Source organism: Mirounga angustirostris, unplaced genomic scaffold (genome assembly GCF_029215605.1).
Source record: "Mirounga angustirostris isolate CCGP_5_RB_7025 unplaced genomic scaffold, mMirAng1.0.hap1 SCAF_3, whole genome shotgun sequence".
Classification (NCBI taxonomy): Eukaryota; Metazoa; Chordata; class Mammalia; order Carnivora; family Phocidae; genus Mirounga; species Mirounga angustirostris.
In genome coordinates, this window is record NW_026991711.1 from 27,662,092 (window position 1) to 27,682,101 (window position 20,010).

The window sequence follows — 20,010 nt, forward strand, 5'->3', positions numbered from 1 at the left end:
CAGACATTATAAAGATAAACCACCTGTGGCCCTGGGAAGCAATTGCCTTGTTGTAGATCATACACATAATTTTATGGTTTTGACTGTAGCAATAAATTTTCTACATGAGAAGCTCATGTTCTTCACAATTTTTTTCCCCCCTATAATCATCGGTTTCTACATCATGATAAAAAGGTACCAGTTAAAAAAATAAGTTACTGGATTCCATGAGACTTGTTTCAATTTCTGACTGGCTGGTTTTTGAAACAAAGTGAGGTCTGCTGTACCTGTGCCATTCTTCCCAGTCAGATATTGAACTAGGACACCATTTAGATAGAAAATGTCATACCCCCTGTGTAATTTTGGATCACACTCTCCTCCCTAGTTTCATTTTATTTTGTTTTATTTTATTTTATTCTATTTTATTTTATTTTTTAAAGATTTTATTTATTTATTTGACAGAGACAGAGATAGCGAGAGCAGGAACACAAGCAGCGGGAGGGGGAGAGGGAGAAGCAGGCTCCTCGCCGAGCAGGGAGCCCGATGCGGGACTCGATCCCAGGACCCTGGGATCATGACCTGAGCCGAAGGCAGACGCTTAACTACTGAGCCACCCAGGCACCCCCTAGTTTCATTTTATACATGAGCCAAACCAGAAACTGTACGATAGAAGGTTGTGACTGCAAAGGCCCTTTATGTCATGAGCGCAGAGATATTTAAGTTATACGAGAGAGCAATGCGAACGGTGTCTTTGAGAAAGCTTAAATGTAGTTAATGTTTTTATCTACAAAGCGGTAAGTGAAAAAATATGTGCTTATTATCAGGAGAACTTTCTGAATCGTTTAGTCAAGCCATTAAAGAACAAGCTCATATAACTAGGAACGGACCGTAATCAAATTATTTACATTTCCATCATAAGACTGCTATTGGCAACACACTGGGTTAGGCACTGTACTTCCTGCTAATTATTGTTTATACCTATCATGGCACTCTGAAATTGAATATTTACCTCTCTCAACAGCTCCCATTCCTCAGTACCTGTGATCCATGTTTGATGACTCCTAACATTGAAAGGATTTTCACATATCTGTATTCCTCACCATTTTCGTGCATGCATTTGCTCATCTGATAGATGCAAAGCAAATGTACTGTGCCAGGCATAGGGCTAGATGAGAGGAGACAAAGAGAAGAAGGCAGACCAGTTCCCTCCTCTCTGTGGGAGATATTCCTGAAGAAATAATTATAGAAAAATTTACTGGATTATAATCTTAAAAAATTGTATATTGGGAGAAGACCAAGGGTTGCAACATTGTACAAGGAGGGGGTTCTGACCTAATGTGCATGGGGGGAGAGCAGTTGACCCAGTCTTCCCTGAAGAGGTTTATAATGGCCAGAAGCTTACCTGAGGATCAATACAGGCAGACACTCAGGTATGTTTAAGGTTGGCTTTTTTGACATGCAATTAATTTAAGTGGGAATTCTACAGCCAAGTGCAAAGTTACAGATATTATGTTGCTATCCTTTGAACATTACTGTAAGTGATTAAGCATTGGCCAACTGTTCAACAAAAATAGGTAAAAATAAATTAATATACTTTGTTATTATAATTAATGTACTTATTTATTGATTTCATAAACTTTTGTTAAATATTGTCTCATAGTAGCCAAGAGAATGAGCCTTGGAATCAGAGAGATTTGGGGTTGAATCCTCATTTTGGCATTACTGTTTTGGGGAAGAACCTGAGGTTCTTTGGGGCTTAGTCTGTTCATCTGTAAAATGGAGACAATAATACATACTTTGAGAGTTGTAGAGATAATATAAAGTATAGTTGATCCTTAGACAACATGAGTTTGAATTGCATGGATCCACTTACCTGTGGATTTTTTTTTTTTATAAATACAGTAGAGCACTGTAAATGCATTTTCTCTTCTTTCTGATTTTCTTTTTAAAGATTTTATTTATTTATTTGAGAGAGTGAGAGAGAGAGAGAGAGCAGGAGAAGAGGGAGGGTGAAAGGAGAAGCAGACACCCTGCAGAGCGGGGAGCCTGTTGTGGGGCTCGATCCTGGGATTCTGGGAACATGACCCAAGCCAAAGGCAGACACTTAACTGACTCAGCCACCCAAGTGCCCCCTTTCTGATTTTCTTAATAATATTTTCCTTCCTCCAGCTTACTTTAATGAAAGGTATGTAACACATATAATATACAAAATATGTGCCAGTCAACTTGTTATGTTACTGATAAGTCTTCCAGTCAACACTAAGCTACTAGCAGTTGAATTTTTAGGGAGTCAAAAGTTACACACAGATTTTCAACTGCATGAGGCTTGGTGCCCCAACCCCTGCACTGTTTGAGTCAACTGTGTTTACCGACAGCTGGGGCATTGCTGGTCCTCAATACATGGTAGCTATCGTCATCATTATTATTGCTATTATTATTTACCAGGGTGAAAACTAAACCAGATAAACTTGAACCATAGGGCTTGTGCCATAATTCAATTGTGGAAATGCCATTAAAGTTTCAGGATCTTAATACAGAATTCTAGAACTACATTTGTAATTATCATTATCCCAGAATACTGGACTACTGTGTGCTCTGTACAGAATGTGGTAATATATTCTAATTCAATAATTAGAGGTATTGAAGAACCACAGGTTGTGCATAAAAGAACAGGAAATGACTAAATAGCCTTGATTTTGGAAACTTGTATTTATGGTTATGCTAATGTATGTAATTAGAAACTACTTAGTGAAACCAAGAGCAGTGGGACTTGGTGGGGAGAAGGAGGTGGAGGCTTTAAGAACATTGTCAGCCCTGCTACAAATCTTGGCCTAGTGTTGGTGACAGACAGTGAAAGGTGGTAAGCAGAGGTGTGGTGTGGGCAGATTGTGTTTTAGATGGCCCGCTGAGGGGGAGGGAAGTAGGGGTGGTGGAAGATGGAAGATGGCCTGAATGAGAAGCGGAGGAGCTGGTGATAGATGCCTTAATAGGCTAGGTGAAATTTGCTGAGGAACTCAACTAGTGAGGAAATTACAAAGCATTATTCTAATTATATTTTATTATTTTAATAATAGCTAGCAATGGCGATGGCCTGAACCATCAAGGCAGAAGTAAAATGAATTTTAGGAGACAAAACTGGAAGGAGGTTTGGATGAATTGGATGGAATAAAAGAACGAGGGTGTTTAAGTAAATGGATGACTCAGAGATAGCAATGGTATTGACAGAAAAACAAGGGAAGATTTGGAAAAATATATTTCAGGGGTGAATGTCAGCCAGACCTGTTGATTAAGTGCAAGGATGGAGGCAAATGAAAGACTCATGGAGACTCCTTTTGAGTAACAGAGTGTATTTAGAAGGGAAGTTTATAATTTCTGCTTTAATCCAATCTGTTGACTTTGAAATGCTTATGGGACAGCCAGGTGATTATAACGGGTAGATGCTGGATGATGTACATCAATCCTGAAGACAGAAGTCCGGAGGATATAAACGGATAGGTGACAGCTGACCATATGTGAAGGACATCTCTTAGGAAGCATTGATTGAGTGGGAAAGCAGTGCACCCTTAATTTCTCGGGTGCCCTTATTTATCAAGTCTGTTTGCTCACCAAGAAACATCTTTCAGATGGGTCCCCTTTACCACATTATCTCATCCCAGGATCCTGATTCAGGCCTTTTGCTCTCTCCATCTCAGAGAGCCTCCTGAAAACATTATCTGCCCCCAGTTTCCTCCTTTAGTGCCATTAGAATTTTCTTTCTGTAACGACAATCTGTGTGATCATTTAATTTGGTGAGTAAAGCCTGGTAATGCCTCTTCACTGGGTACAGAGCTTACACCCAACTTTGCAACATGACAATACAGGCCCATCTCATTCGACACCTTCCTATGTGCTCAAGTCCTCACCAAACTTAACAGCATCTCCTGCACACATCATGTATGCTGAGTATGCAGTAGTATCATGAGCTTACTCGGCCTTCAAGTTTCACTCAGATGCCATTCCGTGCTCTGACTTTTCCCCTGACTCTGGAATGCTCATCCCATTCCCAGTTCAGCCATGTATGTGTATGTGCACATTTACATCTGTGTTCACATTTTTGTGAGCCCTTCAAAGATAATTGCATTATCTTTTTCATCTTGCTGTCCCATTGCTGGCCCATAAAAATCATCCAGCACTTCCGTGAACTTTAAACATAATTGAAGCTTAAGTTGTAACTGGTGATTTTAAATAATATTAACAATGTCCAGAAAAAAAATGTCTCTTAGAACAGCATTAGGCACTTTTATTTCCCTTATTAGCTAAATAGAAAAAAGTTTTTCCTAATTATCTCAGGGCCATCTATCTTTGAAAGGATCAAATATAGGGGTGCCTGGGTGGCTCAGTTGGTTAAGCGTCTGACTCTTGATTTTGGCTCAGGTCCTGATCTGGGGTTCCTGGGATCAGGCCAGTGTCAGGCTCCATGCTCAGTGGGGAGTCTGATTCAGGATTCTCTCTCTCTCTCTCTCCCTCTGCCTCTGCCCCTCTCCCCGCTCGCACAAGCTCTCCCTCTCTCTCTCTCCAAAATAAATAAATGAATCTTTTAAAAAAATAAAAGGATCGGGGCACCTGGGTGGCTCAGTCGGTTAAGCAGCTGCATTCGGCTCAGGTCATGATCCTGGAGTCCCAGGATCGAGTCCCGCATCGGGCTCCCTGCTTGGCGGGGAGTCTGCTTCTCCCTCTGACCCTCCCCCCTCTCATGTGCTCTCTCTCTCTCTCTCAAATAAATAAATAAAATCTTTAAAATAAAAAAAAATCAAAAATAATAAAAGGATCAAATACAGTACTGAATAAGTTGGTATATATGTACACACACACATACATTTCATAGAAAATTAACACAGTGATTCAACAAATGAAAATAGCCTCTACAAAATAACTTATCACCTTCTCTTATTATAAAAACTGTACACATTCATTGTAGAAAAAATAGAAATGATGTAGTTCTAGCCCTACTTCTCTCCCTCTTCCTTCAGGCTGAGGGATGGGAAGAGCTCCTGTCTGTTGCTAACTAAAACAAACACCCTGCTCTCACCTTTATCATTAGAACTCGATTACATGACACAGTTTAGTGTACCATTTCTGTCCTCATGGAACGCAGACTGAGAGACCCCATCATTCCTCTCAGTTATCCCAATAGAACTCCAACTTGGTTTATGCAGCCACCCTTCTGCCTCCAGCTCATGTGACCCAGGAAAAGATTACCTCCATCTTCAGCTCCAGGGTGAGATCCTTACTGGCATGGGCCATCATGAAAGTCTCTTCCCCCTTACAAGAAATGAGCCTGGGAAACCAGGCTTAAAATAATCAGGGTACCTGGTGACTGCCATCATGCCACACTGGCTGGGCAGAGAACTCAAGCTATTCCCAGTCAGACGGCAGGGAGAAGTTTCATTTCATGGCTGAGGAATCACTTTTATCTCCTACCTCCTCTGCTGAAGCTGAACAAAGGAGAGGGCTCTCCTAGTTGTTGCTGGCAGCTATTTTGCAACCACCAGGGGAGCCAGCCTGAGGATGAAACTCACCCAAAAAAGAAGGCCAAGAGGGGCGCCTGGGTGGCTCAGTCGGTTAAGCGACTGCCTTCGGCTCAGGTCATGATCCTGGAGTCCCGGGATCGAGTCCCGCATCAGGCTCCCTGCTCGGCAGGGAGTCTGCTTCTCCCTCTGACCCTCCTCCCTCTGGTGCTCTCTCTCATTCTCTCTCTCGCAAAAAAAAAAAAAAAAAAAAAAAAGAAGAAGGCCAAGAGCATTGCCAAGACAAAACTGAAGATCTGATTGCACCGAGACTGGAGCCTGGCTTACTTCTAGATTCCTGTCCCATTAGATAAGGTGTTTCTTATTTTTAAAGCCCACTTGAGGAAATTCCTGATTCTTACAGCACAGAATTTCTGAACTGCTACGATTTTGCAATAGCTAATATTTATTGAGTGCTTACTATTTGACATGCACAGTATGGAGCACAATAAACCACAAGGTAGGGGCTATTATTAGCCTTATTGTACACACGAGGAAGCTAAGGCTTCGAAAATTTCATTAATTAGTCTTGGTCACATAACTGTTAAGTATTTCAGGTGTAATCCAAACCTGGGTTTGTCAGACTACAGCCTTCATCCTTTAGCACATGGTACTCTGTTTGATATGCGTTCACTTTTAGACAACTACAGCATGCCCATACCTCAGTAACTCACTTCCAAGCAACTGAGGCATTGCCAGAAGATTCACCTCCAGATTACCTCACATTCTGATAACAGAGATAAGACATGCGGAGATACAGAGTTCAGTGTCAGGCACAGGGTAACAGTAAAGAAATGCATGGTTAAAACTCAAGCAAGGGGGACAATCTAAAGGTGAGATTACTGTTCACCAAGGTGATGACCGCAGTAATTTATAGAAATCATGCAAATGCATTGGGAAAACAATCAGGTATGAAGTTCTAGGGCCCATGCCAAGGAAATGATTTGCAGATGATCTTACTTGGTGAGAATATGCCAATATCGTATTTTCAATACAAGTTTGAGATTATAAAGTGCAATCAGGACACAGATTAAAATTTGACTAAACCAAAGTCTTGTATTTACTTGACCTTTGTTTTAGCATCAATACATATGGGAGCTGAATTGAATTTCCAATCATGTCTGAATTACACCTTCAGAAGTTCAGTCTAGGACTTTGTTTCATCAGTCTTGCCTCCTCCAACAATAATTAGTATTTGCTCATAAACATAGATCTCTTGGTTCTGATTGAAATGATTTTTTTTTTAAGCGTTGGAAGGAGAAAATATTGGCCTGAATCTAGCATTTGTCTGGGGCTGCTGCTTAAGTGGTGCGACTGACTCAGATGAAGCAGCCTCACGTAGGCACTCTGACACAGAGAATTTCAGAGCCAAGTCTAATGACAGCATTTACTCTTAATATGGATGATGTGAGAACAGAAACATAATGTTTATTAGCAGCCCTTACGAAAACAGTAGCTAAAAGAAAGAGCAAAGAAGATGAAAACGGGAAGTACTCAGCAGAGAGCTCCCATTTTTCTTGTGAAATTAATTCACATTATAGGGTGTGCTGCCTTGAATGAATTTCCTTCCTTTTACACTCCCACTTAGCTTTCCTTTAAGTGTCAAATGAAGCGGGTGGTGGAAAATGCGGTGCACCAGTCATTTTGACATTCCTTTGGAAATTAGTCAGGCTTTGGTGGTACAGGTCGGCTCTACCAAGCAGGGGGGCTTTCAGCTTTGGGAATCTGGCAGGAGTTCAAGAGCAACGTGTTGCTTTGAACTCACTTGTTAGCTGTGCAAAATAAACACCATCCACCTTGCAATAAAAAAGCATCAGCAGGAGAAAAAAGAGAACATTCTAAACCCCTCCCTTGAGACTTCAAAACCCTCACTGGGGCTGCTAAATTAGGACAGGAAAAATAAGGCCTGCTTGTGAAAAGAAAGGAGGGGAAAAGGACTATCCTTCAACAAACACACACAAAAATTACAATCACTGAGAACTAATTATGTTTTCATGATCACAAATGCATTGAGAGTCTGAAAGCTCATGGACGCATCCTGATGCTGCTATAAAATGTTTCCTGGCTAATTATTTGCCAGTACAACTGTTCACTTCCTGTGGTGGATTTATGCTAAATCCTGTTATTAGTCTTGCTCTGCAATTGCCATTGTCTATGACTAGAAGCAAGGCTGAAAGGCTACAGTCAGCCTTTTATTACACAACATTGAATGGAGATTTGACCCAATGTCCGACCACTTCCCCCCTTTGGTTTTTATGTGAGCTCGCTGAGCCTTTTCCTATAAATCACAGGGTTCCAATGAACTTTTACTCTTTTTTCTCTCCTTTCAACTCTACTACTTTGTGTGTGTGAGTGCACACTTTAAAAATAAACCATGTCATTTCTTTTTCTCTTTAACAGTAGTTAAAACCTTTCATCGTACACAATTTCTACAGTTCTTGCTCCAAAAAGATATATGAAACCCATTTTTGATGACTTGGTTGAGGTCGGTGCTTGAAATGGGGAGCGGTAAAAATAAATAAGCAAAGCAATCGTTACGATAATTTACATTTTAGCAAGGATATACTCATAAATAAATGTAATATGCAAACTATCACAGCTATAGTAAAATGAAAAACTATAGTAGCTATTAAAAAATGAAATCCTTTCAGTAGAAATCCAACTAAACGTTTTCTAGAATATTTGATATGATGGGCATTATAAGCAAATTGGATTACACCTTAAATACAAATTCTCCTTCAAATAAAATAAATACAAGTATTGTGATTGATCTAAGAGAAGCTTTTGCAAAGATAGTTTGTCCTTTTTTTTTTTGGTTTGTACTATTCTAAATCTCCAAGATACAAATGTAGTATTCTTGATTTGTGGTGCTACTATATTCAAGAATTTAACCACTATATTTAAAAGCTATTCTCAGATTTAGAAATCAAATATTAAAGATTTATGGAAACTGTAGATTTTTAAGAACAAAGTAGATTATAAGAAGGAGAAAAGTTAGAGTGATTACAAAGACTTGATTTTCAGGTTATTTACTCCATTTTCCCCTCAGTTTTTAATGGTTGCATGCACATCTTCATTATTCACTCTTTCTTTAAAAATTGTTGTCAAAATTACATCTGCAAGAATTCACAGGAGTAATCCTTGTCAGGCTTTAAAATTTTCTCACAGATCTTTTCTAACATTCATTTAGATGATGTTAAACACTTTGAGAATCTATCTGCATTGCAAATACCCTTTGTCCCTGAAATTATGTTAGAAAAGTTCATCCAGAGGCACATATGTTCTGTCCAGATTTTTTCTTTTTCATTATAAAGTACTGTAGGCAACCAAAAACAGGCACTGGTTAAATAAATTATACCATAACCCAACTATGGGATACTATATTGCCTTTAAAAAGAAGAGGAGGAGGAGGAGGAAGAAGAAGAAGAAGGAGGAGGAGGAGGAGGAGGAGGAGGAGGAGGAGGAGGAGGAGGAGGAGGAGGAGAGAGAAAGAAAGAACAGAGAAAGACAGGGGTGGGTCTATAATGTGTGAAAAGATGACCATGATCACTTTTGAATGAAAAGAGTTAAGTAGCAAATAATATGTATAGAAAAATGTCATTAAAAAAACCAGCTCATGAATAGGCTGTTCCCGAGGACACAGAAAAGAAGGACATAAGGAGGCCATTGTCACCATTTGCCTAATAGAACCTGGTAGTATTTGCTTTTTTTCCAAAAGGCACTGTTCATTTAGTAATTTTTTTAAAAAATAATAATAATTAAAGGCAGAGCAGCACAACAAAAAGAAAATGTGCTCTAGACCCACACATCTTTGATTTGTGCTGGTGGTGGGTGTCAGCAAATCTTTTATTTCTTCAATAAATATATTGATTCTGTTGTGTCAGAAACCCATAAGGGGATGTTTTCTGAGGACACATCTCCTCTCCAAAATGGTCTGTGGAAAATGTCCAGCTATGGCCCAAGTCGTCCTTCAATCCGTATTTCCCTCCAATAAAAAGTGGAGATGGGTACTGAGAATGCTGGCTAAATTCCACAGCAGCAAATAACCCTGACCTTCTGAGGGCATGTGAGTGTCTCCTTCACACTCAGAATAGGGGTCAGAAGGATGTTTAGATAAAGAGAGGTAAAACTGTATCCCCTCAGTGGCCCATCACACTCCATTACTTCCAGAGCTCTTTTATTGTGCATGCATCCCTCTACCTCTCCACACACCCTCCCACACTCACATTCACTGCCCCACTCCCCACTTCCTCCCTATTCCTCTTCCAGTCCTGCAAAGGCCCTGATCTGATTCTTGTGTTGAGCGTGTCTTGATATGGATGGTACATTATTTTCTAAGAAGTCTAGGACCCTAGAGCATGAAATGGTGGAAAGAACTTGGGCATTGACTTTGAACCTTGACATTTTCCTGTTTCTATAACCCTATATGAGAGGTATTCTTAGATAAATTTTAGACATTTTAGCACACAAACCTGCCTATGCCAGGGTTAAGGTAATTTGTATAATAGTACCTCTCTTATAGGTTTGTGTAAAAAATAAATGCCTACCACCTTACCTAGCACACAGTGCTCAGTAAATGAAGATATTAATGTTACGAATGGCAGCTATCGATAGTTTGTCGGGTTTTTTTTAATATACTTATATAAGTTTCCCTGGGATTTTAGCAAATAAGTCTGAGGATCCAGCACTTTCTTTATTCTGTTTCTGGGGCCAGCTGTGTGGATTATATACTATACTTGAGGGTTGTATATTACATTTATTACTCTTTGTAAGTAACAGTGTCAATATATGCTCTTAGTGTTAATTTTTATGTAAAGTCACATATCTGAATTCCACTAATTGAACCAGGCACCTTCTTCCCTGATTCCTTGAACCTTGGAAAGATCATGACCCCCCAAATATCTCCCCAGTTAGGCTGAAAATAGCATCTGTAGAATATTTCCTTGATGTTAAAATATTCTCTCTGGGAAGTGATAATGAGTGCCAGCATATGAACCCATTAACATCATGGTAGGAGTTAGTTCAGATTTAGATTAGCTAGATTTAGCAAATTAGAAACCAAGGGGAAAAGTAACATATTTGTCAAAGTCCATTGCCCGGTAGGTGGATTTGTAGAGCATGGAAGTATAATTGACAGACCTAAGCTTGGAACCTGGCTCAAACCCTCCCTTGCGATGACTTTGAGTCTATAACTTAATCTCAGTTCCTTCATTTGTGAAAAGGGAGCAAAGACACCCACCTAAGAGTGTTGCTGTGAGGATAAAATATGAAAGATTTTTTTAAATCATAGATAGCACTTTGTAAATATTAGTTACTTTTTTTGTTCCATTAAGCCCAGGGCCTTACTTCCTATGATGGCTTGGCTTCAATTCAGAAGATATATACTTGAGAGCTGATTATATTCTAGACATTATAATAAGTATGAGAACACAACACATAAATGGATGGATGAAGGAATGACTGGAGCATTCAAGGAGCTCAAGTTGAGCCAGATGAATAAACACATGTTTATGCATCAGCGTGATAGGAGCTATGGGCAAGCACATGATTTGGGTGCAGGGAGCATGGACTAAGGGAAATACATTCAGAGGACAAGACCTTTGAAAATAAAGAACTATGGAGAAAGTGAACAAGAAAAGAGCGGGCCAGAATGTAAATAGAATGAACCACATGAGCAAAAACATTTTTGCTTTTGCATTTTAAAGGAAAAATGAAAATCCTGATGCTTTGGGAACACTGAGAATAGGTACAAGGGAAATCTGTACAGAATGTGGTTGGAATTAAGCTGAAGTAGATGTGGGTCATATTCTGAAAGGTCTTATATATCATGTTAAAGATTTGGGGGTTTAAACCGAAGGCACCAAGGAGAGATCATCATGCCAGGGATTGACAAGATCTGTTTTGAATTTTAGAGAGATCATTTTGAGTCTGGTGGATGGATTGGAAAGAGTTGAGTGGGGGCGCCTGGGTGGCTTAATCGTTAAGCGTCTGCCTTCGGCTCAGGTCGTGATCCCAGGGTCCTGGGATCGAGTCCCGCATCGGGCTCCCTGCTCAGCGGGAAGCCTGCTTCTCCCTCTCCCACTCCCCCTGCTTGTGTTCCCTCTCTCACTGTGTCTCTCTCTGTCAAATAAATAAAATCTTTAAAAAAAAAAAAGAAAGAGTTGAGTGAATGGGACCAACCTGATAACCGTACTTTCAACAGGGACCCAGTTCAGGTTTGGTCATTGAACGTTTAACAAATATTTATTGAGCACAATCAAGTGATTCAGAGACCAAGACAGGAGAACAATGAGAAAAATAAAAAGGCAGTGGAAGTAGGGATGAACAATCAGTTATGAAATAGATTGATATGTATAAGATTGAGGGAGAAAGGGGATAATTTGCAAGTACTTCATATATTCTCAGTGTGCATGCTCAATTATGTAAATTTAATGTATGGAAATAGCGTTATTCCTAGCACTGTGATTTGACTACTGGATTTCTAGAATAGAATTTTCCACTCGAAATATAAACATACACCATAAAATGAGCTCCTTTAAAATGCAATGTTTAAGTTACGTTTGGTGGAAATCATTTTCCTTTGTATAAAACAAACAAACCAAATCAGATTCTGCATATTATCCATATATCCCTTGTATCCACTAATTCTCTGTGGAGAAGTTGACAGAATTAATTTGTTAGAAATTGCTTGCAATTGCTTTGATTAATGATTTATTATTAATTTAATTTGAATTTATTTCCAAAAACGTATTAAAGAGAGCAATTCCTACCTAATATTATATCAAAATCATAATAATTATCATCATTTTAACAGTCAAAAGAGTCCTTTTTCAACTCACTGCAAAGCTCTGTCTAGTTACAGATACCATTACCATCCACTGAGTGACAACAATTGTTTTGGTCACTGAGGAAGAAGCAAAATGTGTAGGGCCCAGTCCTTTCCCCCAAAGGGATTATAGTCAGTGGGGATTCAGAGAAGAGGTCAGAAAACTTTTTCGGTAAAGAGCCAGATAGTAAATATTTTAGGCTTTGTGGGCAAAGAGGCAAAATCAAGAATATTATGTAAGAGAGTAAAATTTTCTACAAATTTTGCGTTGATAAAATTTTAAATAACAACAAAGTATAATTTTTGTAATATAGATCTACTAATAAGAAGAATACAATTCTTTTTGGGAGGTGATAACATTTCACTTAGGGTTAAAAATCAGTTCAAAATTAGTTTTTGGGCACCTGGGTGGCTCAGTCATTAAGTGTCTGCCTTCGGCTCAGGTCATGGTCCCAGGGTCCTGGGATCAAGCCCCGCATTGGGCTCACTGCTCAGTGGGGAGCCTGCTTCTCCCTCTCTGGCTCCCCCTGTTTGTGTTCCCTCTCTCAGTGTTTCTCTCTCTGCCAAATAAATAAATAAAATCTTAAAAAAAATTAGTTCTCTATCTTCAAAATTGATTGTAAATGTTTATTTGCTAATGCTGATTTGTAAAATGCGTATGAGATTTTATTTATTTCTCCCTTAAAAATGTCCTTTCAGACAGAAGTTATCCATTAGCATCTGACTTTAATTGAGCATATTCATCATTTGGAGGGCATTTATAGTATTCTATTAGATTCTTCTCTTGATATTTTCATTTTAGCATATGATCCCATTGCAGATTATTAACTTCCACTTGAATGTTGGAAGCTCCCCAATTACACATTTCAATGGATTTTTGAAATATGGAAATTTCCTCACACTTAAGTCATGTTTCAGAAATGTTATGGAGTCCAGAAGATATATCTACTACACATTTGTGTAGGAATGGAGATATTGCTCCTTACTTTAACCTTTGATAGAATGGGAAGTGAATAGAGTAGTTTGACGTGACTTGTGATTCAAACAGTGTTAGTTTTTGTCAAAATGACTTTACTGCAGTACAAGTTTCTCATACACTATTATTTGACCTATAATTTTAGGTTGAATTCATAAAGAAACAACATCAAGTCCGCAGCAAAAGCTAACTTCGAGGCCATTCAGTGTTTGAAAATAGTGGTTGAAGGTAATTCTCATCCATAAAAATTTAAAAATCTTGACCCTGAGCTTAAAAAGAAAGAAAAAAAAAGAAATCACAAACTTTCTCACTGTTATACCACCAGATTTCTGTGTGATAGGCCAAGTCCGAATATTCATCTCCTATTTATGACAAAAATTCATAGAACTGATGATGATGGTTAGCCCACAAGAGTGAATGGAGTTTGCTGTTGATGCTACTGGTTCAGAAGCATATGGTGGATTAATTTCTGCAAAGCTCTGCTGATGAAATCATACAATGAATAAACATAGGCTTTAAACATTTTACATTTTCACAAACTTTCCACATTTTTTCAACTAAATCATTTTCTGCTCCACGCACATTTTTACCACTATTAGTTTTAACACATCTTAGCAGATTCCAATTCAGGTTGTACTGAATTTGTGTTTTCTCAACACTTTTGAAAATATTCTTGCCTATAGTTGTTATGTGTTAATTCTTCATAAAGGCTAATTCTTCAGCCACTTCAAACTAAGCATTGCCTCCTCAAATGAAAAACAGCTGAACAACAAACATCTGTCGATTCATCAAAAGCCAAGTAAAATTATTCAAAATCATTTGCTTTGTATATTATTTGGCTATTGATGCTGCCCTCAATATTCTCAAGTTTTTGACTAAGCGTTCTCACCGATAGGTTACTACTCTTAAATAAGCTGGTTTTCTCCAGACATGTTACTTCGGCTATTGTATCAAAGTCAATTTAATTACATCACCCTCAATAAATATGTTTTCTTGCATGGCTAACAAATACAACGTTTTGGTTGCAGCTCATTGTAATACTTTATTTTGTGAAAAATTTCTGATAAGATGAGGTATTTTAACTTTTCTAATTTTCCTGCCTCCTGCTTTCCTGCAAGTTGAAAATATTGTAATTAGTACTTGGTCTAGTAATGTTGAAGCATGTTGTATTCTTTTGGTATAGCTATATTGTCTTTGAATAACAAAACAGCGCTTTGCCATTTAATTTCTTTTTTTTTTTAAGATCTTAAAGATTTTATTTATTTATTTGACAGAGAGAGAGAGCACAAGCAGGGGGAGTGGAAGAAGGAGAAGATGCTTAATGACTGAGCCACCCAGGTGCTGCTGCCATTTAATTTCATAACAAAATAATCCACACTCAACTGTGCCTTAAATTTGTGACATTCAAAGTCCACTTTTATTTTATTGTCTTGTTTTGACATGATGGATTTATGTTGGTAATAAAAATCAGAATAAAATGCCTCAGTACGGGGATATGTATGATACTTGCAGTGCTGTTGAGTTATAACTGTCACTGTTATTTGTACTGTGCTTAGCAGCAGTGTGAAGTGAAAGAGTGTGTCATAGATTGTCACAACTACTCACCTCTGCCTTTGTAGCATGAACACATCCAGACAATATTGGCTTTTTTATACTTTTTTAAAAAAGATTTAATTTTTTTTCTTATCTCTACCAACGTGGAGCTTGAACTTACAACCCTGAGATCGAGTCACATGCTCTACCGACTGAGCCAGCCAGTGCCCCCTTCCAGACAGTATTGAAATTAATGAGTGTAGCTGTGTGCCAATAAATCTTCATTTATAGACACTAAAATTTCACTTTCACATAATTTTTATGTGTTAGAAAATATTCTTCTTTTGATTTTTTAAACCACTTAAAAACATAAAACCTATTATTGGTTCATAAACCATATAAAAATAGGTGGCAGTCTGGATTTGGTCTTCAGGTGGTAGTTTGCTAATCCCCAGTTTAGAACAGTGCCTAGTACATAGTAGGTACTCAACAAATATTTGTGGTTGAATGAACAGTTTGCATACTATAGTGTACTTGGAGTCATACTCACTTATTAAAGCAGCAGTTACTGATATCCACCCCCTAATCTGACTTAGCGGGTTTGGCAGGTACATTTTTAACAAGTCCCGTTGGCCACCTGATGCTGGCAGTCCTCAGACCATTCACTGGAAAAACTGCTGTGTTTCTTAATTTCTTTAAAGCTTCTCTGATAATTTTCCTCCTTAAATACATTTTAATTAATCGTTGATTAAAAAATTGCAGTGCCTTAATTATTTTTTCAATGTTGAAAAATCTGGGGCACCTGACTAGCTCAGTCAGTAAAGCATGTGACTCGATCTCGGGGTTGTGAGTTCAAGCTCCACAATGGGTGTAGCAATTACTTAAATATAAAATCTTTAAAACAAATATTGAAAAATCCACCTTGATATTTGAATTAATTGTCTTCTGAGCAGAGGGTGTATAAATGTCATTGGACTATATGAATGTAATTATCAGTAGTAACAAAAAATTAAATATATATTTTATTTATATTTTATATATCAATATCTAATATCTAAACAGAAATTAAATATATTATATATGTTTTTTTATATATATATCTCAAGATGTATCTCAAGATGTAATGGTAAAAATCCTTCAAACCTGATAATTTGTCAGTCTCCCTTGGATCTGGGCAAGCACTTATCTAATTAAGGATGATTTACTAAACTTCATGGGCTGCTTTCCGGGACTCAGGTTTACGAAATGGGGAACAATTTCAGGTTTCATGAGAGATATGCAAACCCTATTTGCAAATCTGTTTTTTCATTATTTCAAATTACAATCAGCTTTGAAATATGCATGTAGGTTGTATGCCATATGTTGGGTATGACTTGAGAAGTTCTAAAATACCACACAGTTTTCTATGTGTTAGATGACAATGTCAGAAGGTTTTGTCTTCAACAAGCCTTAATTATCACACATTTCATTAAGAAAATGGATATTTGTACCATCAGCCCATGGAAAATTTAAACATTCTTAAGAGATTGTACTAAATGACTGTTAAGGGGACTTATAGTGCTGAGATTCTATAATTTCATGTGGCTTTATTTTTCCTGAATATCTGGTTCAGATGCTGAGGTCAAAACCAATGATAGAGGGAAAGCAATTTTCAATTATAGCGTGTAGAAAAAATAATGTTCATATGTCTGCAAAGTTTTAAGAGAAAAAAACGTAAAGATTTTGTACTTCATACTACATTAGATAGAGTATATATTGTATTCTATTGAAATACTAATGCAAGTTAGAGAATTGGAGGGAGTCCTAGAAATGATGGTGAGCAGTATTTCACCAGAGAAAACATCATGTCATTCAGCTATTTAAAATCACTTAGCCCTAAATTTTGGTGCAACCAGTACAAAACAGAAATATAACAAAGCTATATATGTGTCTGAATCGGACAGGAGGCTTTTACATTAATTTTGGATGACTGGTTAGAATTAACCTCAGAAATGTCTGTTGAGACTCAATAAAACCATAAAAAATAATAAATGACTCTCCAGCTTAGTGACTCCTAAATGAGAGTAGCCTGATGTAGTTTATCTGAAGACAGATAATTTATGTGATAAAAAACTTGGATGATTATATATTGAGGATTAATGTATTGGTAGAGACTGAGGAGACTATAACTCACTGTTCACCATGAGACTGAGAGGACTATATTAGACCCTTAATCCTATCTACCTGGCAGATATTACTGCACCATTTTATTGAAATGGATACAAAGCTTAGAGAGTTAGGATACTTGGTCAAGGTCATGTATAAGAGACAGGTCTTGGATCCAAAGCTCTTCTTCCCACCACATGCCATTCAAAATCTGATTTCTTGACCTTTACTTTGGATTGCATTGAGCAATTATTTTAGTGGATAATAAAGTTTCTGTTTTATAACTTTCATGAGTCATTTAGATATAAAATGATAAATGAGTCATGCTTTACTCCCTCCCTCCCTAACTTCCCCATCCTCTTCTTACCTCCCACATATTCATTAATACATTGCATCCAGGAAGGTAAAGTATTTTTTAAAAATATGAACTCCTGAGTCACCATGCCAATCAAATATAATAGTTATATGTCAAGTAGTATTTTCTCTTCTTGGTGTTGGTCATAGTATAAGGTTGGTTCTAATGTGTATCATTTGTTTATTCATTTTGACTACATTTGTTGGTTTCTTTCAAGATGATTGCTGCCTTTAGATTACTATTATTGAGATTAATTTCATACTTCAGTGTGGTAGTAGACAGAATAACAGTCTCCCAAAGATACCCACATCCTAATCCCTGGAAACTGCCAATATGTTGAACTTTACACAGTGAAAGGGATTTTTGCAGATGTGATTAAATTCAGAATCTTGAGATGGGGGTGGATTCCTGGATTATCTGCTTGGGCCCAATGTAGTCAAAAAAAGTCCTTAAAAGAGGGAGGTGGAAGGATGAGAGCCAGAGAAGAGATGTGATAGACTTTGCAGATAGAGAGAGGGGCCACATGTCAAGGAATGTATATGGCCTCCTGAAGCTGGAAAAACAAGGAAATGGACCCTTTTCTCCTACAACCTTTAGAGGAACGTGGCCCTGCAAACATTTTGGTTTTGGTCCAGTGAAATGCACTGCAGATTTCTGACCTCCAGAACTATGAAATAATAAATTAGTGCTGTTTTAAACAACTAAGTTTGTGGTAATTTGTTATAGCAGTGATAGGGAACTAATACATTCAGCAAATCCTCATACAAACAAATTTGATTGAGCAATATTTCACTAAGCTTGTATGTAGCTTGTATGTGGTCATCTCTGAAAAAATGACGTAGTTTTGGTAAAGACCTTGATAATTTTTTAGAATCATATTTCAAATGGAAACTTCAGGTTGCCAGTACTTTAATGAAGACTAATGGTTTGTAACTCTTTCAGGTCATGGATATCTTCTGCCTTACTATTTAAACCATCATCCTTGGAGCAGTGATATTGTAGACACAAATTAAATATGTTTCCCATGATGACACTTTCTTCCCAGGTTGATAAGTACCAATGAACACAATTTAAAAACCACAGTGTGCCAACCCTTATGTATGAAAGAGTCATATCCTATAAGACAATCTTTAGGAAAATTATAAAGCAAATGAGGTAAGGGTCAAAATTTTTGAGATTCAAAAATGTTTAATAACTACATTCTATTTTTATAAAATATATGAAATCTCAATTTTAGTATGGATATAAATTTTTAGATAGGGTAAAGTCAAATTTTAAATTAAATGGAATTAATTTGTTTAAATTAGAAGCAGGTAATGTTTAACATTTAAAAATCTTGTTTCTCTGTATTGGTTTAGAACCCCACTGCATAACTAAAAAGCATCTTTCTAAATCTAGTTTTGAAGCAATGGGCTAATGCAAAATTTCTGTAAAATCATAAAGAACAGAGTCAGTTTGGTACATAGGGAACTTAGATGGTATTAGTAATTGTTAAAATTTACTGAATGGTGAAAGCATTCTAAGCGCGTGTAAGTACAATGACCACTCCTTTTTCCCAATATTATAGAAGGCACAACTGAGGTGGAGAAAAGTTAAGTAATTTACTCAAGTTCATACAGCAAATATGTGACAGACCTAGTTTGTAAATGGTACCTTGGTATATAGCATGAGTCACCAACATGTAATGGCTATCTATACCCATGCTAAGAATTGACTTGGTGCTTTCAATACAATTTTCAATTTTAATAAAGCATATAACATAAATTAATAGTTGAAAATGGTTAAAAAAAAATCAGAGTACAAAATGGCATGCAATAAAATTGTCTCCTGACTCATACATTCTCATCCCCATACTCACCTCTAAGAATGTACACTTTCAACTACTGATATTTTTAGTTTTTCTGGTGGCTACATACAGAGATATAAATGATATGCTTATACTACTGTATCTTGTTTCATCAATTTTAGTGTGAAAATATCTTCCTTTTGCCCCATCCCTGATTTATAATTGAGTTGATACTGCATTCTGATCTCAACAAAATTTCCTCTCAGCACCTGAAAGGGTTTGTTCCGAAGACTTATTAGCACCCAGTATAGGTGATGAAAAATCTCTTAGTCTGTAGTGTGATGGTCCTTCTTCTGTTATAAACAGAACTTTTGTCCAGAACTTTTCAACATTCCTCTTTAACTTGATGTGCTGAAAATTTCACAAAGATATATTTTAGATAAGAGTCTTTTTTTCCCCCCCCATTCATCTTCCTGGAAACACAATGGGCTTTTTCAACCTAAAGTTGAAATAGTCACTACTTGGAAATTTTGTTCTAATAAATCTTATGTAATTTCCTGTCATCAATTTTTCTATTTCTTATCTTTTTGGAACGACTGTTAACTAAGTTTTAAATTTCTGGGAATGGTTCTCTATGTTGCTAATGTTTTCTTTTAATGTTTTATTTCTTTATTTCAGTGTTGCTTTACATTATATAAGATTTTCCTGACGTGAGCTTTTGCTCGATTTTTTTTTTTTTTTTTAAGTTTGGCAATCATATTTTTAGTTTCTAAGAACTCTCTTTTTTCTCTGGCTATTTCTGTGTTCATGAAATAAGCACTCAAATCTCTAATTAAAGATAAACCTTTTTTCTATTCTCTGAAT

General features: G+C 37.1%; 1 long non-coding RNA gene across 1 annotated transcript; it reads left to right on the plus strand.

Annotated features, from left to right (window-relative positions):
• Window positions 1-1,241: 1,241 nt before the first annotated feature.
• Window positions 1,242-14,869, plus strand: LOC135363737 (uncharacterized). Its single transcript, XR_010409793.1, has 3 exons — window positions 1,242-1,409; window positions 13,473-13,555; window positions 14,602-14,869. It is a non-coding gene; the product is annotated as an uncharacterized LOC135363737 (long non-coding RNA).
• The last annotated feature ends 5,141 nt before the right edge of the window (window positions 14,870-20,010 follow it).